This window comes from Alosa pseudoharengus, unplaced genomic scaffold (genome assembly GCF_046254945.1).
Source record: "Alosa pseudoharengus isolate Yale_2024_CS ecotype anadromous, Long Island Sound unplaced genomic scaffold, YU_APseudo_1.1 YU_APseudo_1.1_scf_16, whole genome shotgun sequence".
NCBI lineage: Eukaryota > Metazoa > Chordata > Actinopteri > Clupeiformes > Clupeidae > Alosa > Alosa pseudoharengus.
The window spans coordinates 16,616,068-16,628,392 of NW_027468630.1; positions in this window are offsets into that span (position 1 = coordinate 16,616,068).

Here is a 12,325-nt window from a genome sequence, read left to right on the forward strand (position 1 = left end):
GATGTTTTGATGTGGGTTTGTTGGTAAGATGTTTTAATGAGTTTGTTTCCACTACTTTTTCTTTCTTACTGTTCCTGGTGTTTGGGTTCCTGAAGAGTTGTGTGTCCCCACTGAACACACACACACACATAGTCACACGGGCACGCACTTATGTGTGTGTGTGACACAATCACAGTCACACACACTGAAAATGAAACAAGGATGAGAGATGACAAGACCACACTGGCTACAGTGTCCTACTGTGTGCAGCCAGGGCTTTTGACAGCAGCTGTCCCCAAACACACAGCTACACACACACACACACACACACACACACACAGCCTCCTCCCTTTCTGTTTCTCTCCTTCTCATCCTTATGCTCCTCATTTCTTCCCTCTCCTTCCATCCCTCTTCTCTATCACTCGCTTCTCTCTTCTCTCTATGTGTGTGTGTGTGTGTGTGCGTGTGAGAGAGAGAGGGAGATAGAGAGTGTGCATGTGTGTGTGTGTCTGTTGTGTGAGAGAGAGTGCGAGAGAGAGAGAGAGAGAGAGAGAGAGAGTGCATGGATGTGTGTGTGTGTGTGTATGCATTATGTATGCTCATGCATGATGCATGCCTGTTAACCATCTCTGATGTGTGTTAGGACTGGGAGGATTAGGAGTGTTTTATACAGGTTACTGTTGTGTGTGTGAATGTGTGTGTGAGTGTGTGTGTTTGTGTGTAATTGATTTCTGGTAGGTGTGTGAATGTGTGTGTGTTCATGTCTTGTGTGAGTGTGTGTGTGTGTGTGTGTGTGTGTGTGTGTGTTGCATCAGGATTGCGTTCCACGCCCACTTCTTTCCCCAACACACACATACACACACCCCAACACATACTTGATTTACATAATTTCTCATAGAATCTAGACTAGTTTTACACACACCAGAAGATTCATATCACACACCTCACGCTCACACTGTAGCATAAATGTAGTGCTGTTCTGAGCTTCCTTGTGTCTGTTGGCATGACAGCTCCCCCTGTAGGATGAGTTTAGAGCTGCAATTTGAGTGCTCTGAGGAACTAGTCTCGTCAGACACACACACACACACACACACACAGACATGCATACAAGTCATTACTGCATAGCTCAATACATCTATTAAGAAATTCAAACCAGCTGCTCTGGCTACAGCTGAATGCACACACACACACACACACAGACAGACACACACACACACACACACACACACACACACACACACACACACACACACTGTCTCTTTCTTTCTTAGCTGTCCATCATATCATATGATGCTTGATCCAGGGAGGAGGGGGTAGGGTGGGGAGCTCAAAGCTGTTGGTGCCCCTTCACATGGCTGTGGAGACCAATACATGAGCCAAACACCACAGGTAGGACAAGGGTGTCCTGACGTTGGTGTGGAACTGGATGCCCACTAAGAGTCTTTTGGTCTTTCGGTCTTCCGGTGAAGAAAGTTATTGTTTATTTTTTTTTCAGTCGCAGTGACACTGGTCACGTGGATGCCAGGTTGATCTGCTGAGTGCCAAGGTTCAAGATGTGTTGGGTTGATGTTACAGTGCTTCAGGGGGTCTTGGTATGGTCCTCATAGTGCCTTCTCTGTACTTCGGCAGCCTCTTTTGATTAAGCTGAGGTGCACATAGAGGGTTTGGCGGGGGAGACTGGGGTCAGGCATACGGATGGTGTGGTGAACTCAGTGAAGTTACCCTTTTGGCCAAAGCTGCTTCCATTCAGATGGTGTTGGATCTATATATCTATCCCTTGTTTTCAATGCTCAATGTTACCAATTATATGTTGGTCATGGAGAGAATCTCAGTGTGGGGGATTCGGTCTTCCCAAGACACACTGAAAAACACACTGAATGTGGAAGATCTCCAAGCTTGTGAAGTGTCGTCTGTATGGGGTCCATGTTTCTGCCCCATCGAGCAAAGTACACTGCGACTTTCAGGTTTTTGTTGTCTAACACCCTTGTGTGGAGTCGCCCAAAGGCTAATGAGGCTTTACTGATATCAACAGTTTATTTCTGCGTCAAGGAAGCAGTCTGAAGAGAGTGTGGAGCCAACACAGGTGAACTGACTGACTGAGTCTGGGTGGGCGGACAGAGTACACAGCTTCATTACTTGAGTAAAAGTACAGATACCCCTGGCTAAATTTTACTCAAGTACAAGTAAAAGTACAACAGTCAGATGTCTACTTAAGTAAAAGTACTGAAGTACTTGTTTTTAAAAGTACTTGAGTATCAAGAGTACAAGAGTAGGCCTACATTTTCTAAATATTGCATTACTACTGCCACAGTGCTTACATTTATGTACAGAAACGTCCTACATGGAGTTATGAAAAATGTTAATACCTTGAAGAATGTAAAAGGAATTGAAAGTAATTCATTCAAGTCATTTCCATCTTTTTACCATGTTGCCAGGGATGGGCAGTATTTCTAATACATGAATTTAAAATATGCATTTCAAATACAAAATACTATTTTGCAATTGAAACACTTGAAGCGAAAATCATCTTCATCCATTGTTTCGTCCATGGTTTCGCCTCTTATCTAAAGCTGACCATGGAGTTGACTTTGGCGGAAAGCTGAAGGTGATTGCTGATAGGCTGTCCCAATCAGTGGTGCCTGCACAATCCAATCACGTTTGAGAGGGAAACAACAAATTGAGGGTTTCCGAGATTTTTCTTTTTTCCTTTTTTTTTTTTTTAGAAGTAGTAACGGGTACTCACGGTTATGGATAGAAATGTAGTGGAGTAAAGAGTACAATATTTGCCTCTCAAATGTACTTGAGTAAAGTCATGAGTACTCCCCAAAAATGATACTCGAGTAAAGTACAGATCCCTCAAAATTTTACTCAAGTACTGTACTCAAGTAAATGTACTCTGTTACTGTCCGGCTCTGGCGCCCACTGATATGGAAGCTGGGGGTGAAGAAGGTTGGGTGGGCGAGTTGAGCCATGACCTCAACTTTCTTTTTTCTTTTTAGGCATATTTTGGGGCCTTTTTCCTTTATTGTGACAGGACAGTGAAGAGTGGGGTCGGTAAATGACCCTGATTGGAACCCGGGTCCCCGTGGGCACTTGGACCCAAATATGGTACGGGCGTTGTCACTGGCGCCTTAATGCAGGAGCTTAAGGAGGGGCCTCCTAATAATAATAATGATTATCAACTAGATGTACCGCAGAGCGGTACAAAATATGACCGCCGCCCAGTCCAGCACATGTTTTCCACAAAAATAAGTCACGCTGAAAGGCATATATGATTCTAACTGTCTCACTGAATTGCATTATGCACACGCAATTCTCACTTGTATCTGCTAGACAACAAGTACCAAAACATGATTAGTTCATAGATTTCACATGTAATATCATGTAATATACATTTTATACAACCCCACCCCCATCTTGCCTGTTCAATTCTGAGAAATTCTTGAATTGTGTGCATGTGTGCGTGTACATGTTTATGTTTATGTGTGTGTGGGTATGTGGGTGGGTGTGTGTGCGTGCATGTGCATGTGCTTGTGTGTTTGCCTGTTTATGTGCCTGTGTGTGTGCATGTGCATGCATGCGTATATATGTCTACTGTGTGAGTATGTGTCATACGTAGGATTACTGTGAATGTATGTGTGTGCGTGTGTATCTGTTTATGCATGTGTGCTTATGGAATGGGTTTACATGACCCCTGGAGGCAAACATACGTAAAAAATTGGTCATCCTAGGCCCTACGGTTCTCAAGATATTCACAGAAAATATCTGTACCGCTTCGCTGCGCGGCAGTCATAATAATAATAAACGGCCGTGTCCGTATTCGCGGCGTCAGTCATTAGCCTACTCTGGAGCTAGCCTAAATAATTGAGCACATCGCACAATGACAATGACATCCTTGCAGAGGCCCCCCTCCGAACAGGACTGGTGCCAGGACACTGCCTTGCTTCACCCCAAAATTGACCTTGAAGGGCTCTGATTGGTGTCCTCTGGCTTGCATCCCATTGTTGCTGCAGGATGAGAGAAACTTGGGTGGCACCCCAAGTTAGGAAAGCTGTTTCCAAACCATCTCACGGTTTATAGCGTCAAAGGCTTTGCTGAGGTCAGTATAGGCTATGTAGAGGTCTTTGTGCTTTTCTCTCAATTGCTGTGTAGCAGCAGTAAGACAAAGATCATGTCCACACACACACACACACACACACACACACACACACACACACACACACACACACACACACACACACACACACACACACACACACACATACACAAACACACACACACACACACACACACACACACACACACACATACACACACACACACACACACAAACACATATTGAGCCTGAAATTACACTCTGATATGATCCAAACAAAGCATGGAGAGACTATGTGTGTATGTGTGTGTGTGTGTGTGTAAACAGAGAGAGAGAAAGAGATAGACCGATGGATAGAAAATGAGAAAGAGAATGGTAGTGGAGACCAAGAAGAAAGGGAAGAAAAGGGAGAAGGGGATAGAGGGAAAGAAAGAAAGAGAGGGGGATAGAGAGAGAAAGAGAGAAAGGAATCGTGTAGACAGAAAGAGAGGGGGGTGGAGAGATAAAGAGAGAAGGGAATGAGAAAGAGAGGGGAATGATAAAGGAAAGAGGGAGAATACAGAAGGAGAGACAGAAAGGGGGAATGAGAGAGAGAGAGAGCAAGAAAGAGAGAGGCTCTCCAAGAGTCTGTCTCCACGCTTCAGTGAAAACAGGAAGTGACATAGGCCCACCAGTGAGTGGATATTCTGGTCTTGTTGAAGTCTGTGTGTGTGTGTGTGTGTGTGTGTGTGTGTGTGTGTGTCTGTGTGTTTGTTACTGAGGTTGAGAGTGAGAGTGAGTGTTGAATTATTCAGAAGCAGCAGGAGAGGATGCAGTCTGCTGGGACATTGAGGGGGGGATTCTGAGCACTTATGATTCTGGTGACACTGGTGACTCTGATGAGTCTGGTGACACTGATGATTCTTGTGACTCTGATGAGTCTAGTGCCAATGATGAGTCTGATGACTCTGGTGAGTCTGATGACACTGATGGGTCTGGTGACACTAATTTCCCAGTCTGCTGATTTCAATGACATGCAATTAGGCTTATGCGACAGATCACCTGTTTGATGAGACTGATGAGTTAGTGTTGAGAGTGATGATTTTGTGCTAATGCTGAAGTTCTGTGGTGTATGTGTATCTTCTGTTATAATTTTGATCTTAAGACTAGCAGTTGTCAATGAGGTGATTTGGAGATAATTTAATATATTTCAGCCCATATATTAAAGTGCAAAATTATTATTTCTATGAAAATAATAATTAATTAATATTTAAGATAGAAGACTGGTCCATCGTTTTTGAATGTCTATGGTCATACACACAGCTCTCACTTCTGGTGTAGCCATTGAAAAGAAAGTGCAAAGAAAGTGTTCATGAAGACCAAGTGGATCTCAGTTTCCTTAAGCAGGTCAAAGTAAGAACTGTAAATTAAGAGAAATTTCCAGAGAATGCCACTCTGGCACTCTGGCAGCAGCAGTGTGTGTGTGTGTGTGTGTGTGTGTGTGTGTGTGTGTGTGTGTGTGTGTGTGTGTGTGTGTGTTTGTTTGTGTTTGTTTGTGTGTGTGTGTGTGTGTGAGAGAGAGAGAGAGAGAGAGAGAGAGAGAGGAAGTGTGTGTGTAGGCTCTGTGTGCAACAGAGAAAACGAGGGAGTTTGTGTGTGTGTGTGTGTGTAGGTGTGTGAGTGACAGAGGGAGAGAGAGAGAAAGAGAGAGTGTAGGTTAAGTGAGTGGCAATGTGCAACAGAGAAAGAGAGAGGGAGTGTGTGTGTATGTGTCTGTGCAACAGAGAAAGAGTGTGTGTGTATGTGTGAGTGACAGAGAGAGAGAGAGAGAGTGTAGGCTATGTGAGTGACAGTGAGAGTGTGTGTTTGCTAAAGGCTGCTGTCGTCTCAGTGATCAGTTTGGCATGCAGAAGGAGACTTGCAGAACTACTTGCAGAACCACTCTCTATCTCCCTCTCTACCTCTCTCTCTCTCTATCACTATCTCTATCACTCTGTCTCCATCCCCCTCTCCCTATCTCTCCAACTCTCTTTTCTTTATCTCTCTCTGTGCCTCACACTCTCTTTCTGTCTGTCTTTCTGTCTCTCTCTTCCTTTCACTCCATCTCTCTCTTCCCTCATCTCTAGCAGTTTCTCTCTACCTCTCTCTGTCTCTCTCTCTCTCTGTTTATTGGTCTTTTCCTTCCTTTGCATCTCTCTCCCTCTTCCCCCAACTCTAGCCAATTCTCTTTGTCTCTCTCCCTCCCTCCCTCTCTCTCTCTCTCTCTCTCTCTCTCTCTCTCTCTCTCTCTCTCTCTCTCTCTCTCTCTCTCTCTCCGTACTTCTTCAGGTCCAGTGCTGCTTGGCTGAAAGCATCCTTTTCCCTCCTGCACGGCATCCTTTTTCCTCCTGCACTGCCTGGCCTAATCAGCTGCCCTCGTTAAGGACAAAGCATGGCTAATTAGCATGGGAATTAGCATGTTAATTGTATGCTAATTGATGAGGGCACTTTGCATTAATCACACATTGTTGGTCTTTTCCAGCAGAGCTGAAATGATGAAACAAACACACACTGTCAAGGCTCTATCTAACACACACACACACACACACACACACACACACACACACACACACACACACACACACACACACACACACACACACACACACACACACACACACACACACACACACACACACACAGTGAGGGCTCAAATCATAATGCTGTATTGTTTTCAGTGGAGTCCCAAAGCGTCTGCTCCATTAAAGACTGTAACATAGGCTACCCATCTCTCTCTCCCTCTCTTGCATGTGTACCCCCCCCCCCCCCCCCCCACACACACACACTTAATGTTTTCTTTGAGAGACAAACAGGCTCCCTCTGGCATGCAGACAAATGGTTCAACCAACAGAATCACAATGACAAAAATCTGCATCATACTCTCTTTCTCTCTCCCACACACACACTGACACACACACACACACACTGGGTGCCCTCATTAATGTGCAAGTACACAGTAAGTGAGTCTGCGCAAGCAAAATAAAGGGAAAGCCTTGATTCCCATGAGTAAAGCAAGTCCCTGGTGAATTGGTGTGCATGTTTGGGTGTTTATGAGGTCACACTTTTTCTATTTGAAAATTAGCTTTCAACTCACCATACACACATTTAAACTCACACAGACACATAGTCTCTCACACATCCCTTTGCACATGCATACACCCTTATGTGCTGCATATGCATCCATGTATACATTAAACACACACACACATATACCTACCCATGTACAAGCATACACACCCATACATGCTTGCAATAATTGAAGCCAGGAAATGAACCTACTTACACATTAGTCCCATTACATCAATCTCTGTGTGGCTGTGTGCGTGTGTATGCATGTGAGAGAGAGAGAGAGAGAGAGGGAGAGATGAGAACGAGAGGCAAATGGAACTCATGAAGTCGTGAGAATAATAGATAATCCCATGTATCTTGATGACAGATCTCTATCTATAATTCACAACCAAATGTGAGCGTTCACCAGAAATGTGTGAAAAAGAAATCATAAAAAATGAGCAGCTACAAAAATATCCATGTGCATGTTTGACCGAGATATGGGAAAGGAGAAAAAAGTGTGTGTGTGTGTGTGTCTGTGTGTGCGTGATCTGTCTGTCATTGGGACTGTCTGGATGTCAGCTGCCAATCTAAATACAGAAGAGATGGAGCGCTTCAATTCCCCTCTCTCCCTCCTCTTCCTCTCTATCCCTCCTCTTCCTCTAATTCTCCTCTCTCTATCCCTCCTCTTCCTCTCTCATTCTCCTCTCTCTTTCTCTCTCTCTCTCTCTCTCTTCCTGTCTCTCTCTCTCCTCCACTGTGTGTGTTGTCTGGTTGCTATGGCTAAGTGGTGCTCTCTCTCAATTCAATTCAATTCAAGGTTGCTTTATTAGCATGACTGTAAGTAAGTACAGTGTTGCCAAAGCACAATTAAAACAGCATAACAATTAGAACTCTCTCTCTCCCTCCTCTTCCTCATTCTCATCTCTCCCTCTCTCTCTCTTTTCCTGTCTCCCCCTCTCTCTCTCTCTCTCTCTCTCTCTCTCTCTCTCTTCCGGTTGCTATGGCTAAGTGGTGCTCTCTCTCTTCTTCCTCTTCCTCTCGTGCTCTCTAACGGAGTCGTCAGAGGTGAAGGAGATGACCCACTTTCAGCATCACTGACCTTTTATAATGTTGAGCGATGTGAAAGTTAGAGTGTGTGAATGTGTGTGTGTGTATTTCCCTATGAGTGAATGAATGAGTTACTGAGTGTGTGAGAGAGAGATAGTGTGTGTGAATGTGTGTGTGTGTGTGTTTGTATTTCCCTATGAGTGAATGAATGAGTTACTAAGTGTGTGAGAGAGGCAGTTTGTGTGTGTGTGTCTTGTGGGGACATCTATCATTAATTGCTACTAAATTATGCAGCACCTTCTTCTTGTAATAGAATTTCCTCGGGGTCTCTCTCTCCCCATTTCTCTCCTCCACATCTCTCACTCATCCCTCTCTTGTTTCTCTATCCCTCACTCCTCTTTCTCCGTCTCTCTTCTGCTCTTTCTCTCTCTTCCTCTCCTTTCTCTCTCTCTCTGTTAAGCCTTCAACTGGATATGACATCGCCAAGATGTGTAACAGGATATGACATCACACATATATGTAACAGGATGTGACATCAAATAGATCTGCAGCAGGATGTGACATCACACTAATGTCCTGATGCCTTGCTCTGCTCTGAGGTTTGTGTGTCTGCAGTGGGTGAATACAATTCCTCCCAATGCATGTCGCCCCCTTCTTTCTCTCTCTCTCTCTCTCTCTCTCTCTCTCTCTCTCTCTCCCTCACACACACACACCCACACACACACACACACACACACACACACACACACACACACACACACACACACACACACACACACACACACACACACACACACACAAGCATTAGTTTGTCTCATACATATTTAGTCACAGCCTCACATTAAAAAGTTGTTATTTTAATCATCTGCTATCATCTATTATTAATTGTTATTGCTGTCTGTGCTCTAAGGGCTCAGCTCCACACACACACACACACATACACACACATTTATGGTCTTACTAATCTCACCATACAGACACACATTCTAGACATATTCGCTCTCTCTCAAAGAGACGTTTAGTTTCTTTCACTTTGTCTCTCTCTCTCTCTTTCTCTCTATCTCTCTCACACTCTCTCTCTCTCTCTCTCACACACACACACTGTGTCCTTAGACCAAGAACCACTGAGACAGAGATGGAAGTCTGGAAGGCTGCAGGCAGGCATGCTGGTGTATACATAACTGGCATGCGTAGGCTTTCGGTAAGGTAAAAGCAACGACCGAAATACAGTGTTGACACGTTTCGTTTACACAAAACACGTGTATGATACATGTTAAATATGTATGGTGCAAGGATAGGTTTGAGATAATAGGGTATCAGCCATTGGTCAAGTATTAAGTTAGACCACAGTCCAGACTGGGGGATGGAGGGAGGGGTTGTGCATATGGGCTAATATAGCCAGTAAACAGACAGTGTAAGCAGTAAAACAGTGGACCAGTGGACAGTCAGTATAGGCTACACAATAATGTTATAGGAGGTCGTGGAAGTGGAGGAGAAGGTGGAGAGGCAGACAGACTATGCAGAGAAGTCTATCTCTCCTCTTCTCTTTAGTAAAGCATTGAAGAGATGTATGGCCCTGGGGACAAATGACTTCCTCAGTCTGTCAGTTGTGCATGGTAGTGAGTGTAGTCTCCAGCTGGTCGAGCTCTTCTGCTTTGTGATAGTGCTGTGGAGTGGATGACAGTCATTGTCTAAAATGTTTGAACAGTTTGTTCAGTTGTACATGTCCCTGCTGAGTGTGACAAAACAAAAAATGAAGAGCTCATCCATGTGAAGCCATCCATTCACCTGCTCGTATAGATACACACCGACCATACCTGCTCAGATAGATACACCATATATACCTGCTCATATATACATACACAACGTCCATAAACCTGCTTATATACATACACACCGCCCATACATCCGCTCGTATAGATTTCAGAAAGTTCATGATTTTCTTTTTCACTAAGGTATGAAAATAAAGTGGCACAGAGGATAAATCCCCTAGTCATTTTTCAACATGGGAAAGACAAGAGAATACACTCAATTTTATTAAAAATAAAGTGTGTTGACATTTAGTCAACCCAATCATTATCTTGCCCCCACCTACAGTATGGAGGATGGTAAGAGAGACAAGAACCACTGTTGGAGAGTTACAGAAAAAGGTATCTTCTTGGGGTCACCAAGTTCCCCCAAAAATTCCTCACTGCTAACAGATTATTAAGAGGGCATGGCAGGTAAAAGCCTTTCCATTCATTTAATTACAAAGGTAAACGACAGGAGAATGGTGCAGTGACATAGTCTGGAATTGTGGTCTATTGTTAGATGAAATGTAAATTGTGCTCTTTGGCAAGAAACACTTTAGGTGGTTTTGTAGAATGACTATACTGAAAAGAACCCCATGCCTAATGAGAATTATGGTGGAGGGGCTGTGATATTGTGGGGCTGTTTTTATTCCCAAAGGTCTTGGGAACCTTATTAAGGTGCGTGGTATCATGAACCCCAAGAAAAACCTGAACATTTTCAATCAGGGCTTTTAACCGATTTTGCGTTCCGAACAGAAACGGAATTATAACGTTTCCGGTTATGAGTTCCACCAATAAATTGACGTTCCCGAACCGGTTAAAACAAAAAAATTCTGTTCCCGGAACGGTTAATTTCGTTCCTGTCGGTTAATAGCTGTTTAATGCTATAGAATTATGTCACATCTTTCTCATCCAGCTTAAACCAAATGTAATAATATTACAACCATTATTAAATAATAATAATTATATGAATAATAATAATAATAATTAAATAGGCCTACAATTAATTTAAATGTGTAGTTTATTGTTAAAAGAGAAAATTTCCACACAAACGTAACGACATTATTAAGACACGTGGTTATGCCACTCGGGCAACAACAAATTCCAACTGTCGGGGGAAAGGCCATCCAGTAGGCCTACTCATACCGTAACAAGTCTTTTGTTTTGTCTTGCTTAGGCCTACTTGCAATTAGGCCTGTTTCATCAGGTAGGGCCTATTGTTTATCAACAAACATAGCCTACTAATTATAGCCTACTAAATGTTTGCTAGTCCATCATTAACGTGGAGTCGACCATTTAGCTATTGATATTGTGTTTGGAATGAGCGTTTTAATTAACGATGGATCGTAATTTACCTCTTATTTAAGATGTGGAGTGGAGACTTTGTAATCCACCGCTCTCTCTCCATTCAGTCAGCGAATGTCTGATGTGATGTCACACAGGAAGTGAACCTCAGCCGTCATGGTAATGTGCGCGTCCTTGGGTTTGTATTCTCAAACTTTATGGAGTGTCATAGGAGAATTGTGGTCATCATGTTTAATATTTATTTCCTTATGAGATTTTCCTTTTTCTCAGAATAAATTTGCTTCCCTGTAAGGTTGGAGTTTTCCTCATTGTTTTTATTGTGAGATTACAATAAATCACCAATAGGTTATTTTTGTTTTGTTTTGGTTTTAGTCAACTTTACCATAGGTGGCAATAATTGTGGAGGGTACTGTGCATGCTGTCCATACACCTGCTCATATAGATACATACATGGCGTCACAGATCACACACACCCTCCACAGGCAGCCACACACAGTGAAACACACACAATTTACACATACACACACACGTGTGGGCTCACACACACGTTACCCTGCCTCCTACTTCATTTGTGTGTTTCTTTCCTCTCCTCTCTCTTTTCTATTCATTCAATTCTTTCCTTCTTTCTCTTTGTCAATCTTTCCGTTTCTTTCTTTCTCTCTGTTCCATTCCATCCATTCTTCTGCTCATGATATATATATATATATATATATATACACATGCCATCATTCACCTTCTGAAGTCAAACAAATACACAGTCTCAGGTACACAAATACACAGACAGACAGACACACAAGCACACACGCACACACAGAGCGGGCCAAAACAAACTGCTGAGTCAGACAAAGAGGAAATACCCACTCAAAGCAGCAGAATGCAATGTAAACACACACACACACACTAAATACAAGCTGAAGTATGTACTCAAGGGACACTAGAGTAGGTTCTGTGTGTTTGTGTGTGTGTGTGTCCTTGTCCTCTCTCTTACCAGGGAACAGTGTGCTTAAACAAAGTATCTGCAGTCTGTTCTTTAGCACCT